Source organism: Anser anser (genome assembly GCF_964211835.1).
Source record: "Anser anser genome assembly, chromosome: 4".
In the NCBI taxonomy this organism is placed as follows: domain Eukaryota; kingdom Metazoa; phylum Chordata; class Aves; order Anseriformes; family Anatidae; genus Anser; species Anser anser.
Window position 1 is genome coordinate 61,943,490 of NC_139724.1, and position 15,448 is coordinate 61,958,937.

Sequence of the window (15,448 nt, forward strand, 5' to 3'; positions counted from 1 at the left end):
GCTTAAAAATTGATAAATCTGCTTGAGTTTAATCATCCATTTCCTATTGTCCAGTGCAGGTGTTCCATTTTCTGGCACAAAGAAAGTTTGAGATGTCGGTGCTGTGCATTTCATTCAGCAATCCACTATGTTTCATGTCTGCTCAGAGTCAGGAGTGGTGAGTAGCTACACCTCCCCAGAGAGGGCTAGGAAAGAGCAACATCTCAGGAGGAAGCCCCTGAACTTCTGGCGTGCATCATGCTGCAGTGCAGCTGTGCTTTTTCTGTTTCTTCAGGTGGGAAGAAAATAAATGAATTCCTGGAATTGAAGTGCCTTTGGAGCTCCTGTTCTGCTCCAGGAGGGAATATTTTGTATCAGCTCATCACTAGAGTCAGCCCCCTTTTCCCACCTGTGTTCGGCTCTCTTTAAAGTGTGTCATTGCCCCTGAATACTATTACTATTGCAAAGTTAATCCAAATAGTTTTACTGATAGAATATGTGATACTGAAAGTAGCATTCTTGGATGTCATTTTCAGGTTTGTCAATGTGCTGATAGATGCCTTTAGGAGATCATTAGTGGCTAATTTAAAGATTTCAATGAATTTTGTTTCATGGTTTTAACTCTCTATGCATTAGTCCATGTATCTACAAAATTAGTTTTGAAATATCTGGATTATCTACTAGAAAAGACCGTGAAGTTTAGATTACTATTCTTTCAAAGCACCAAGTCATTTGTTAGTCAACTATTATCCAAAAAGGTAAAATGTGACTGTGATCATGACAACTCACACAGGACGCATCTATATTGAACAATAAAGTTAGAAGAATGCTAGAACCACAGTGATAGTACTGACCTTTGAAACTGAACTTCTGACAAATGATTTCACTGACATTATGTCTCCACCAATCTTTGTGCAAGGATAATTCTGTCAGCTTTAGTTTCGGTCTTTTTGTTGTTGTTGTTTTTTGTTTTGTTTTTTTAAGGTATCTCCTCAGCCTCTTACCACCTAAATGTTGTAGAGTTAAAATATGTTAGAACTTAAGACCCATACTGAAAGAACTGAGCAATTTTTCATTGAAATACTATCCAAATAACCAGCACACTGTATCTGACTCTCTCACATATGATTTAGAGTTATTTTGGAATACCATTTGTGAAATAAATAGACATGGGCTTAATTTAGTAAAGCAGTCATTTGTCTTCCACGACTCCAAATTGGAAATCAAAATACAATAAAATTTAAAATGGTTATTAAATCCAGATGGATTTTCAAATGAAAGCTAGACCTATGGTAATGAAAGCCTGTAAAGGGCACTGTCAACTTAAAAAACGTAAACCAACTTAAAATGTTTTATCGTCTTTTTCTTTAATTTTCTGTTTTGTAAATTTCTTAATAGTCATTTTCTTCTCTATAGTAACTTAACATAATTAAATTTTATTTTCCTAATTTCAAATTCTATCTATTGAGGTCCGGTGATTATGTAAGCATTTTAGTATATGTACAGAAATGCCTGTAATTATCTTGTCTATATGGTTTGCTGTAGAAGTTCTCCCTCTGTGCTTACAGAGCTGCAGCAATGTTCTTTGCAACAACCTTGACAGGTAAATATTACAGGTACTAGTTCATTCTTAGGATATGCAAGATACCTTAATCTACCATTAAGTTCTACCGAAAGTGCTCTCCAATAACTTGTTTTTAAGAGAGAACCTCATTAGACTTGTGTATTGTGATATTTGCAGTCACCTGTATGCTGCTGGAAGAGTCAGGAGACAGCATAGCATTTTACTTGCATACGACACCATATTTGTGTCCATAACACAAACTGACAAAAATCACTGCAAATCAGGGAGAGTGTCATGGCCTGATATAGCACAACATAGACAGCTTTTGAAAATATATAGTGTTTTATCTGTGTTCGTTGCACCCTCAATGCAAATGTTCAGGTTTGGAATGGACCAGTATAAAGTCTTCACAGACATCCAGAGCTAAGTTCTCCATAGCAAAGGAGTTAGCACAAGTAAAGATCAGGTGATAGAGAAATCAGCACACAGAGAAACCATCAGTCAAAATCTTCCTTTTGACGTTTTAACATAGAACCTTCTAGGTTTCTCCTGAGTTACAGCACTGGGTTTTTGCTGTTTCCGAAACTGCAGAAGTGTGCAAGATTATCACAAACAGATGGCAACAAGTCAGCCACATCATATTGGTCCTTCCTGTTCATTTGTTGGGATAGTACTCCAAAAGGAAGCCACAAATGCACTTTTTAAATGATATGTATTATCCTCAAATGAAATTTCAGAAGCCAAAAAAGAGAGACACATAATGATCAGGAAGATTGAACTTTCCCCCTGCCATGTCACTCATCAAAATTCTTTCTATCTTTGTGTAAGGATTTATATTGCTAGCAGCAGAGGAACAGATTAGTTACCCAGAACATCCATTTTGGTTCCTACCTTGTCTAGATGAGGAAGTGTTTGAGCCACATGTGGTAGACCACATCCTTTCTTTTATGCTAGCAGGATGACGAAGGAGCACATCTGGATTCAAAATTTCATTTTCACCCTCAACATTTTTGTATTAACACACTGTCATACTTGATATAAATTGGAAAACACTTAGTCTCGTAGCACTTGATTTTCTGGAAGAAGACAAAGCATGACATTGTGGAGTCCATAAACAGCAGGGGGTATAATTCATAGTAAAGCTATATAATATGTTCCATATACATTGCAGCTGTTGATAGATTTTATTACATTTCAGTTAAAAGCCTTATTACATTTGCAGGCAAGATTTATTATATTTGGTTGTATTACTTCTAAAGTTCAGGATATTTTCACATTTGTAGCTGGCTTATTTCATCTATGATCACTGAGTTTACATCATAACCTTGTTATAACTGTAGGTTATGAATAATGTCACCTGTTGTTATGACGCTTGCAGTCAGTTTTCATTACAACTGTTCCTAATACTTCACAATATTTTGCAGGTGCTGGATATTACATTGCGGTTTTTAAAGACATATTTTGAAGTCAACAGAACATAACAGAGTAATGTCTGAAGTAAAGATTCCTCCAACACAGAATGAAGGAAGCTGGCCAGCAGCATGAAAACAGAAGTGGGGGATTCCTGCCTACTCTCATGCAGATTACCTAGTTACATATTTATAAACTGGAATGAACTTCTAATTTCTGAGATTTTAGGTGTAACAATTTAACATACAGAATAGTATTCTATTCTAAAAATAATCACCACTTTCTTTCTCCCAATCCTTTTTGTTCCCAGAAGTCAAAAGTTCACCCATACCTCAGAGTCCCATGGCAATGGTGTAGTTAAGATGTGTTGGTTTGTTTGGAACTTCATGAAAGAAGCTGATGTTGTAACTGCTTTTTATATCCATCATATTGTCCATTACTTATCAGATCCCATCATTTTTGGCCAATAGCACCTATACCCTGAGATAGTAAAGTGCTTTGTTATTCTGAAATCCTTTATTTTATCCTGTGTCGCAGCCCTCTCTCCCCTCTTAAATTCACAAATTTAATGGGAAAAAAATCATAAACCAAAATTATAATTTGACTTACCTTGACCAATGAAAAACAGTGAACTCTCTGTCCTAAATCTAACTCCTGATTTATCTCATTATTTTTTCAAAATCCCACTTCACACGTGTAGAATGTATTTGCATTTTTGAAGTATACAATAAAGATCCAGAAGATACAAGCCCCTTTCTTCTTGCTACTTATTTATATTCTAACATAGCTTCTCTAGCCTTTGTAATTTCTTTCATGAAAAAAATGGTGACATAGTTACCCCTAAAGGAGGAAAGAGAAAGTCATGTTAATTTCACGAATAATCATCATTGGTTTAACAGGATAGTAATTGTATAGTGTTCAAAATAATAATAATAATGATAATAATAATAATAATTCAAACTAATTAAATCACTCAGCCATCAGTTGTTTTACTGTTTATAAGGAACCATATTAAATTGTGTCAGAAGAGATTCAGTTGTGCATTGTTAGTCTTGTGTGTGTAGGCATCTACTACAAGTCAATACAGATATATAACATCTTTCTTTGTTAATTACACCTTTCTTTTCCATAATGGATCAGGTGTGTCTTTAGTGTAGGATCAGGTCCTGATCACTGAGGCAGAATCTGCTCATCACAATGTTCTCACAAGCAATTTTCACGTGATCAAAAAGAACTCCTGCATGTGTTTAAGTCCTGTCTTATGTAGTACAGAGAAGCAGAAGAGATACCATATGTGTCAGATTAGTTAAACTGTACAATTCTTACAACATTTGAATTCTGTCCAGAAGATTGTCTCTACAAATGTGTACTGTGAAAGAACAAATTTCTGTACTATTAGTCCTATGTATAACCCTTGGCCAAAAGTGTTTGAGCACATCATTTGTGTGTCTGCTTGGTATTAAAGACCATCTTCATGTGATTAGACTTCAACTGAGAAGTGAGAAATGAAACTTTTAAGATAAATCATTTTTGAATTTTCTTTTTAGTTACCTAAACATGGTCAAAAGCCTAGTCGTAACTGTACTCTAGGTAGACTTTCTTTGCAGTAGACTTTACTTGGAAGAAACTATATAAAAGAAACATGATGTCTGTGATCACAAAGACAAAAGACATTCAAAAAGGAGAGAATCAGAGGCTTAGAAAAGCTGAGATTCAGAAAAGATGATGTGGAATTCTGAAATGACTCTGACCCAAATGCTGTAGGATACTGAGATGCAAGGAAACTGAGGAAGGAAATCACATAAATTTGTTTTACTCCTTTATCTAGGTTATCTTTATTTCTTGTGCTATCTAAGGAAAACAAATAGTAGTTTTGGTGATTTTCTTGAAATATGTTACATGTTTCATTTAGCACTTATCTTTTGAGATATTTACTAGCAATTAAAATGTCCCTGTCATGGCTTTACACCAAGAGTCTGTATCCAGAATGTGATGAAGTCAGAAAACAGAAACTACATTAGACTCTGAAAGCTTAAAAACTCTTGGGTCTAATGTGATACAATCCACACAAAAGATAATAATGCATCTGTCCAGAATTGAAAGTTCAACAAATGCCATGCTAATATATTTTTTCAACATATTGCAGCTTTAAATGCAAATGATTACTGCTTTAATCTGCCCCAAAACAAACCAAAACTAAACGAAGAACAAAACAAACCAACCAAAAACCAAACAAAAAACAGACATGAGGCCATTGAAGCCAACTGCTATAAAATACGTTACAGTTGCACTTGTTATTTTTCATTGACAATGCTTTTTCTCCCTTTTTTTCTTCGTTTTCCTTTCATAAAATCAAAATAATCCTGATTGTGAGCACAAATTGCAATTCCTGTATTTAGAAAAACATCATTCACTGAGAACCACTGAGTAGAAGCTCTTCAGCATGTTACAAGCAAAGTAACTTTGTAGATCAGGCCCTTGCTGATTAATTTCACTCACCTAATTAGTGATGCTTCTTGAAAGAATCATTCTTTTTTGTCCTTTTGCATTGATGGTTTAGGTTAGAACAGGCTTATGTTTTCCAGTTACATGTTCTCCAACAAGCGTAACAACAGAATTTACATCTGAAAAGTTCACAAAGCACTGTGTTGCAGAGTGAATTAATCAGTGACCTTTCACTACAAGAAGTGTGCATGTTCTGATAATGTAGCTGAAAGCCCTTCTGGAGGCAGGAGGGGAGAAATAAAGAACATTATAAATTAAAGGAGATTGGGACTGGGAGTCTCATTTTCTGTCTTCTCAGTTCAGGGACGACTATTTCTCACCTTAAAGACTGGTCTTAGCAGGCAATTATTCACCATGCCCAACATATTTAAATGACATAATTGACAACATTTTTTCAAAGGACTGAAGAAACTGGGATGATAAAAGACTTTCTTGCATGACTAGTGTTTGGTCATTCTAGGTCAGGGTTCAGGTGGCAAGACAGAAAGTCTGGCACCCAAACTGTGAATAAATATAACACATTTCAGCTGGGGTGTCTGGTCTTTGAATAAGAGGTTCCACTCTTTATCATTCTCAGTATTTTGTATATGATAGCCTATATATCATATTATAATATTATATTATAGCCTCTATTATAAGCATAGCACTATAATTCCAAAAAGTGAGGAAAGAAATTGAGTATAATTATACGAATTCAAGATTAAATTATGCTATATAGTCTACATAGACTGGATGGATGCTGCTAGTCCAAAGTGTTATGAAATAAATTTTACTGAGTGCTGGAGTTTTATTGACTTTCTGTGCCTGTTCCTTTGAAACTGTAAAGGTACATATTTATTGTGTGTCAGTGCTTAAACTTTTCATAGACATGGAGGCCTATAGATTTTAATTCACACACACATACCTTTTTTGAAAAAAAAAAATCTTTTTTGGTCCTCTCCTGCTTCATCTTTTCAATTTGAATTTACTTAGAAGGAAACAACAACTAATAAAAGACTCCCAGCACTTCCTAAGTCTGTTTCTCAGCTGTGGTGACACAATTCCAAAGTTGTTACAGCAAACCCAAAGATCACACTTTACAGAATTCAAGAATGCCAGATAAAATCTACTCCTATATTCTTTCTATGTTCACTTTCATAAAATATCTGAGAAAAAAATAAACAAATAAATACAAGTAGATCTTCCTCTACCTGTAAGGCCACTCTACGATATCATAATTGTATAACCCCAATTGACCTGTTGGGATTACCTTCCACAGTGTACGTAACAAACCACATAGGCCTTCCTTACACTTACATCATGATTCTTACTAATATCATATGTATAGAGAGGTACTTTTCGTGTATCCTATTCCACTGATAGATTCCCTGATCATAGGTGCAGTTCTCCATTTTAGTCTTTAACAGTACTATTCTCACTAAAATTGGTTGTCTTGTGGAAGAATATGATTCCAGAATCCAGCTTCCCTTCAGAAGGATGTGGAACACCACTGGCCAAGTCAAAACCTAAATTAATTATTCATTTGTATTTCGTATTGTATTTTATTTATTCCTACTGTTCTAATCTTCAAGCACATCCAACTCATCTCAAATTCTTTTCTATATCAATTCCACAAAACTTGTCAGACTGTATTTTAGTTGAATTCTGCTGCTTTTTATGTCAAGGTAATCTATGAAAATAGATTGTCCCAAAATTATCTGTATTTGTTTTATATGTCAGGTACACTAGTGATTTAACTATGAATTTCCTGTGTAGCACTATAGCAAATGCTTCATGGAAATACATACAGCTTAGTCATACTATACTTCCTCTTTCTAGAACATCACTATGTTATCCAAGACTGATAGTGGCACAGTCTGTCCTTTCTATTACATATCTCATTTTTTCTTTCTTTTTTCTCTTATGCATGTGTCTAAAGAACCTCTTAACAGTACTTTAAATATCTTTTGGATGGTCTAAATATCTTGAATCCTTGAATTTTTTCCTCTCCAAGCCCCTAAAGTATATCTCTCTCTGCTGATCAGTCCGTTACTTTCCCATTCTCTGCAGCCTTTCTGAGAGCATTATTCATTGAAGTAGTTCTGGATTGCATAGTCTTTTTCCCCTTTCCATGGACACATTTGAGATAGTTTCTGTACTTTTCCATTAGGAACATGCCAGGTTTTTCACTCAATTTTTGCTCCAAGCTTCTCAAATAAAGCGATTTCAGTAACTTTCTAACATTGTCAATTCTTTTCCCTATGAAATAGGAAAGCACTGCCACAGGGACTACTTTTAGTTTTCCATTTAATTTCAGCTGAATTGGCCTTATATGCCTTAATCCATGTCCAATGGGGGAGAGGGCTATTTACAAAGAATTTTATAATTTTCTTCAGAATTTAAATAAATTGTGAATGCTTGCTGGCTTAACAGTTATTTCATAATTAATATGTCAGCAATCATACCTACAACTGAGTAGGAATTTGCATTATTCCTACCAATTTTCTAACAAATATAAAGGAACTTTTGGAATATTACAATAAATACTGTATGAATATCACACCTCTTCAGTAACGTTACTTCTAATGTGATCCAAAACCAAAAATTCCATAACATATCAGTGGCTGTACCCTAGTAGATATTTAACACAAAGATTAAAGTACCAGTTTCCCCAAACATAGCAATCTCCAAGGGAACTAGAATTTGCAGCTCTACACAATTTCCTCAAATGCTGAGCTGTCTCAATAATTTCAGGATGAAGACCTTACTACTTTAAAGAAGCTTTGTTTTTCTTGTACTTTTAATATTCAATCCACAAAGCATCTCTTGACTTTTGTTTGACACAATGTTTTTCTTAGTCACATTATCTAAAAATCCTCAGCAATGTAAATTCTAAGGAGCAAAGTCTTTTTCACTGTAAAGGCCAATCACTCCATAGAGTTTTCCTTTTCCTAGCCTGAACTCCATACTTTTCACCTCACAGATCATTAGACTTAGAGAAGAAATAATCTAGCTAATCATTACGGGCTATATCCATTCTTAATGACCCACAGAAAGTTACTGAGTTCAGCTCCATGGCTGACTGATGTACTCAGGAAAAGGGTCATCCACAATGGGGAAAATATTTTAATTCTCTATGCGGATCAGGGCTCTGATGATCCTCAAAGGAAAGCGGATAACTCATATGTCTATCTAGGTTCACTTTAAAACAAATACTCATAGAAGTTACAAAACAGCTTCCACTTCCATCTTCTGTTTTCTCTTGGTTTTCTTAAAGAATCATCTTCAAATTCTCTGAGGATATTTATAAGTATTTTAAGCTTATTACTTTTATTGCACAGAATCGTTATTAATCTGAGGATGTGAACACCAAGTTCCAACTGCCGGAAAATATTACTAAGAGCAGAAAAATATTTTATCTACCCAGCCACTTAGGCAGAGGTTTCAGATCTCTTAAAGTAACATATTGTACACCTGTTGAAAAAATTCAGGATAGGATGCCAGTGATCATAAGGGCTGATTCCTTTTCTGGTCCTAAAATGTCTTCCTGCTCTGTTCATGCTTGTTAAATAGACAAACAATGGCTGGGTCCCTCATATGCTAGTTTTAACATCAGTACCGAATACAATGTTTATATAGAGAGCTCTTCTGCTGTTTAAAAATGGTTCTGCCAGCAGTCTTTCTGCTTCAGGTACAAAGAAATTGGTTTCACTTTTCTCTAGTGACAGATTTTTTTTCACGGATAGGCTCAAAAGGGAAAACAGTAGCTTTTAATATTCAGAATGAAACATTATTTTGCTCATTGATCATAATACATCCTCTATTCAGTATTCAACTAGTGAAAGACTGGGAAGATAGTAGCAGGGCAATTTTGGCTTGACAGGAAGTCATAATGCTTCTGTTGTTTTTTAAGGTAGCTTTAGCCCCTCTCTTAACATCAAAAGAGGAAAGTATGTTTTGATACTTTACCTTTATGGGCTTCTGTCACCTTACCTGCTCTATCTACTTCAGTTAAATTATATTGTTCTAAACTGTTTTTACTTTGAACTCCAAGACATCATAAATAAGAAACTTCATGAAATTTCTAATCTAGATGGAATGCGTTCTCAAGCTATATGCATGCAAGAGTATAGGAGAAGATAGGAGACAAGATAGGCTACAATTCAGTATAAATATAATTTATTAATTTTAATATGAATATAGATAGTTATTAACTTACTTCATCATCAACTTTTTCTTATGAGACCCTCATAACCTTCAAGTTATAAAGGAGTAGTAGTTTTGTTTCTTTCTTCTTAGTCAGTCCCTGTAAGAAATTACAACTTAACTGCCTTCATAAATAGCAAAAGTTAAAATTAAAGAATTAATTTCTTTTGTGAGAAACATGACACTAGAAATGTAAAATTGGGCTTAGTGAAAGTGCTTATATGCCTTAAGAACTTTGAAAGCACTAGACACTTCCCACCGAACCAATAGCCTATCAGTTTCTGGGGTATATATGTATACACACATATATCCATGCACGTGCACAATACATATCTATGATCCTATATACACACAGGCACCAAAAGCTCTGTGTGTGTATATATTATATGCATATACGTATGCTCATTATTACTATATTTTTTACTTCAGACCATCAAATATTTGAGGAAATGATTTACAACAGTTCAGAATTAGTATAAATGTATAATTCATTTCAACTTGTTCCTAACAGTAATAGATGGTGATAAATATCTTGCAGTCAAGGTAAATCACTGAAAGAGTTGTTGAGTGGAGAGCTGCTGCAATGATTTCATTCTAGTCCCAAAAATGACATCAAGGCAATCATTAATCTAAATTTTCTCATTCTTTTTTTTTCCCTTTTTATTAGACACACTTAATCTGTGTGCACAGGGTTTTACAGAAACAGATCACCAGACACACTCCGTTAGGTTTTCACTTAGCTACATAATCTACATGTAGATTAAACAATAGTGGAAGATTTAATGTTTAAAATAATGCTTTGCAACAGTTACTGTAGTGGAAAGGAAACTAACATTCTGATGTGATGTCAGTAATTAAAATCAGCCTAAGCATGTTTTCTTGTAGAGACACAATTTTCAGGATTAGAGTTAATTTATTTTTGGACTTCACCTGGAGTAAAACTTGTCCTTACTAAGTATAAGTTTTGTCCCAGAAGCAGTAGTGAAAATGGAAGAAAGCATCAATTGAATATGCTAGTCTAGCACGAACAAAAACCACTCTAACTGAATAAAAATATATTGTTAATCTGAAAATGAAGAGACATCACATTAATACAAAACTTTCTGCTTTGGGTATGAGTTGTGTCAAAGAAAGTGTGCTTAGTAACTTAAAAAAAAACATACTTTAGATCTCTACAAAAAAAAAAGGAGGGGGGAAGGGAAGGGAAGGGAAGGGAAGGGAAGGGAAGGGAAGGGAAGGGAAGGGAAGGGAAGGGAAGGGAAGGGAAGGGAAGGGAAGGGAAGGGAAGGGAAGGGAAGGGAAGGGAAGGGAAGGGAAGGGAAGGGAAGGGAAGGGAAGGGAAGGGAAGGGAAGGGAAGGGAAGGGAAGGGAAGGGAAGGGAAGGGAAGGGAAGGGAAGGGAAGGGAAGGGAAGGGAAGGGAAGGGAAGGGAAGGGAAGGGAAGGGAAGGGAAGGGAAGGGAAGGGAAGGGAAGGGAAGGGAAGGGAAGGGAAGGGAAGGGAAGGGAAGGGAAGGGAAGAAGGGAAGGGCGTACTTTGCAGTATTGAGTTAAAACATTTATTTGGTGATTAAAAAATATTTTTAAATGTACAGTTTAATTTACTAATATGTTTGGGCCCCAAAATCAAAACAATAAATTTGAAAAGAATGTTTGACAAAAGAAACCAAAACACAATCAGAGTGAAGTATATTCAAAATGAAGCAAGAAATCTGAGACATTTTGGCCTTTTCACATCAAAGAATTATGGTCAACACTTGCTAGATAAAAAATAATTTGCTGTTGACAAAAACAATATTTTCCTTTGAATAGTTTTCAACTACTCTACCTCTGCTCCCAGCCAGGACAAGGCAGTAGGGAAGGCAGATGTACTTTCTCTGAAAAGTAGCTACAGTCTGCAACTGTCTCAGGGCTGAACCTGAGAAATCAGCCCAGCCTTTTGTGAACAGGAATTATAACTTCATTGACATAAAATTGTTATAACCAGTACTTCTTTTAAAAATGGAATTATAGAACTTGATTCTTACCAGTATCAAACAATGTAGCTCTACAGATTCAGTATGCCTACTTTGATTTACATGGACAGCCTAGTCCATACCATTTATAACCAGTTTACTTTCCAATAAGCCCTCTGAAACATAGCAAAATCCATTCGTTTCTCCTAAGAGTGTATATTCTGTGAAACCAATTATACTTTGGTAGTGTACAAGTATAAAAGATTTGGAAGAAATTCAGGCCACCGTACGTCATTTATTTCAATCCAATGCTTATGTAACTCTATCAAAGCTGGATGTCACCAGGTAACTCTGTTGGCCATATATTCCTTCTCAGAGACATGCACCACTTGAAGTATATAGTCTTACAGTACATTAGAAATTGGATAGTCTACAGGAAAAGAGAAAGAAGGGGGGATAAACTTACATATTAGAAAAGAGATACAAAACTAGTTATTATTCATTGATTTAATGTTTCTAAACTTTTTTTTTCTTTTACTTAAAATATAAGCAAAAATAAGGAAAATAAGTTAGAGAAAATAAGTAGTTATAAATATTCACCAATTCTTTCTAAGTCTTTCTGTCATTCCGAATTCCAGATGTTTCTACCATAATAATTTCTACTCATCTCTGTGCACACAGAGGTACACATGCTCAGAGGTGCACAATGCCTTCTTAATCCCCACAAATAGCTGGCATTGACCCTGCCAGGCAGTCCCAAGTAACAATGACAGCTAGAGAGCATAATTTCAGAGCTGGCGCAATGTAAGCTTGTTCTTAAGGATGTCTCATACTAGACACCTGAAAATCTGCCAGAACAGGGATCAGGTCTTGCATCTGATTTTGCAAGTTGGTAAACATCTTCCCCATAATGGATTAAAGTGAAGACTTTGTTCTCCTAAATTATCACCTTCCTAGTTTTAACCCTAAAGAGTCACTAGTACTGTGTTACATCACCCTCCAGAAAAACACAAAATACCGCTCTGGGTTATGATAAAATGTCAGATAAAATAAAATAATGAATTCTAAGATTTGTAGACTTCTAAAGAAATGTGGAATTATATTCAAAGTTGAATCACAAATAACCAACTATTTTGATAGAAGATGGATCCTTAGTATGAGAGTCTTGTCTAGAGAACCATAACTCAAAAATTGGACTAAAAAGACTATTTAGCAAGATACAATTTAAAAAAAAATAATATACATATATATCCAACATTGTTGATACCAACAGTGAAGTATCAGAAGGAAATTAAAGTTTTAGGCAAAAGACTATCTAGTAGGATTGTCATAACCATTTAATCAAGATAAACAACCAAACTGTATTCATTTTAAGAGATTTGTCCATTTGAAAATCTCCAGATATACATATTTTAACCATTAACTGAACATAAAACTACTAAAAATCTCTTTCCACTGTACTTTTAAATTTTTATTTACCTGTTTTTGAAAAATATGCTCCTAGATTCATCTCAAGACACACACATAATAGGGAGAAAAAGACTACAGATATCTACAGTAATCAAGTTAAAATTCCACTTTGATGTTTGATTTGTCTGTCTTTCACCACAGAAAACTATTTCAATAAATAATAATAAAGATGTTTACTTACTCAACTAAGCCTTTTCTTTATTTTTAAGCACTGGATATTAATATGACAAAATTGTTCTTTATTCCTGTCTCAAATTTTGGCATAACTAGCATTTCTTAACCTTAAAAAAACAAGCTTGGAGTCCTGTGGGCAAGCTCTTCATTGCAAGCAGGAGCAAGCAAGTTCTGTTTCAGATGGCAAGCAAGATTTCAGATTTCTAAAGACTAGCAAATTTCATACTGTCACATTACAACCACTGTGCCCACACTATTATGTAAATGAAAACATTTCAGAGAGGCTCAGAAAGGCATGGTAAGGACTGTAAAGTTCAGAAGGCAATTTCATTGCTAACCGTTAAGGTCATGGTAGTCTATTACTGAAGTATTAGATAACACTTGTGTTTGATAAGTGGATTAGACAAGGTATTATTTTATTGTTATATGAACAGACATCAGCCTTATCTGAATAACTTTTACATGAATTACATTTTCCTTTATTTTGCTAATGAATTTTTCCTTGAAATTGATCAAGAACACAAGAGAGAATGAGTGAGATTTTTGCTGTTTTTTTCATGAACTACTAAAAACATTTAGTCTGTTCCTCCTTTTGTGTAGGACACAACATCAAAATTAATTTTTTGTATTCTAATACAATGGAAAGCAATGAAACAGCATTGTATATTTATTGAGTTTAATCTAGGATTAAATTACTACTACATAAAAATAAAATTCAAAAAAAAAAATCCTGCTATAAATTATACATATCTTATAGATACCCTTCCATTTCCCTTTATTCCATCTACCAGGTGAAAGATAAAACATGTCCTTGAAAACACAGGACTGTATATGCTGCAATGGTAAATGCTCAAAGCAGTATGCTAGAAATCAGTTGTCTGGATTCTGGAATCATCAAAGGACTTGCCCTCCTAATTCACAATAAATTGCACTGTAATATTATTACTATTTATAGCAAATGCTCAGAATTTCATCTCCCTTGCAATTATTTCTGCTAAGTGTTATGATTTATGTATTTCTCCTCTACTTAGGGTAGGATTAAGCACCCTAAGTGAACATTTTGTTGTGATGCATCTGTGCTATACTGGGTTTATGAGGCAAGGTTTCGGTAGAGGCAGGTCTCTGTGAGCAGAGTCCAGCAGCTGCCATATAAGAGCAGAGCCAGTTCCAGCCAGCTCCCAAAGGGACACACCACTGGCCAGAGCCAAGCCAGTGAGTGATGCTGGTTGGGCCTGTGGCAGAGCAGATTGAAGAAAGGGAAATACAACTGTGAAACAGCAGTAAGTTCCCCTGCAGCCTGTGGAGAGGCCCCTGGTGGAGCAGGCTGTCCCCCTGCAGCCCATGGGTCCCACACGGAGCAGATCTCCATGCTGCAGCCCGTGGAGGAGCCCCCGGTGGAGCAGGTGGATGTGGCCTGGAGGAGGCTGCGGCCCATGGAGAGCCCCCGCAGGAGCAGGCCCCGGGCCGGAGCTGCAGCCCGTGGAGAGGAGCCCACGCAGGAGCAGGGGGTCTGGGGGGAGCTGCCGCCCGTGGGGGACCTGTGTGGAGCAGTTTGCTCCTGCAGGATGGACCCTGTGTTACAGAGCCATGTTGGAGCAGTTCTTGAGGAGCTGCTGCCTGTGGGAAGCCCGTGCAGGATCAGTTTGGGAAGGATGGCATCCCATAGGAGGGACCCTGCATTGGGGCAGGAGCAGGTCCCCTCACTGTGGACCCAGAAACTGATGAAGTGGAACCTTGTTCCAGCCACCTTCCAAGGCAAACTAGACTTAACAGTTTACCTGGTCACCACTTGAGAGCAGTTACTGATGATACTAGTTGTAACACGTGTGTTGTTTCCTCTGGAAAACAGGGTGCACTAAGTACCTTTTCTCAATTAGTCAACTAGGTTCAAGTAGGTATCTTTGCCTTATTTCCCAGCAGCAGAGGTACAAAATTGTGCCTTTCTTCATATCTAAGTTTTTACCACATTAAACACTTTGCAATGTTTTCTACTATGTTTCCATATTTTTAACTCAGTTTCAAGAATCATGCCTTACTGTCTCCCCCTGCCTGACTGACCTGAAAAGAAACATCTCTCTTCTCATGTTCCCTCTGCCTCTATGGTTCTATAACAGGGGCTTGATGAACGCAGGAAGGCAAACACACAGAACAAAAGCTCTTATAGAATACCTTTTCCATTTTAGTGATGACTGAACTTCAGAAAACCCAA

The 15,448-nt window shown here is 36.0% G+C and overlaps 1 long non-coding RNA gene across 6 annotated transcripts in view; it reads right to left on the reverse strand.

Annotated features, from left to right (window-relative positions):
- The window catches only part of LOC310898551, a 134,165-nt gene that overhangs the window by 17,879 nt on the left and 100,838 nt on the right, over window positions 1–15,448 (reverse strand). For 5 of the 6 annotated variants that reach the window (XR_014583414.1, XR_014583416.1, XR_014583417.1 and 2 more), the window contains 5 exons: window positions 9,657–9,743; window positions 3,563–3,793; window positions 3,285–3,433; window positions 2,435–2,619; window positions 834–986 (listed from right to left, as the gene is read on the reverse strand). This is a non-coding gene — a long non-coding RNA (uncharacterized lncRNA). Of the gene's footprint in view, window positions 1–833; window positions 987–2,434; window positions 2,620–3,284; window positions 3,434–3,562; window positions 3,794–5,452; window positions 5,578–9,656; window positions 9,744–15,448 lie in introns of all 6 variants that reach the window. The other variant, XR_014583415.1, reaches the window with a different exon arrangement.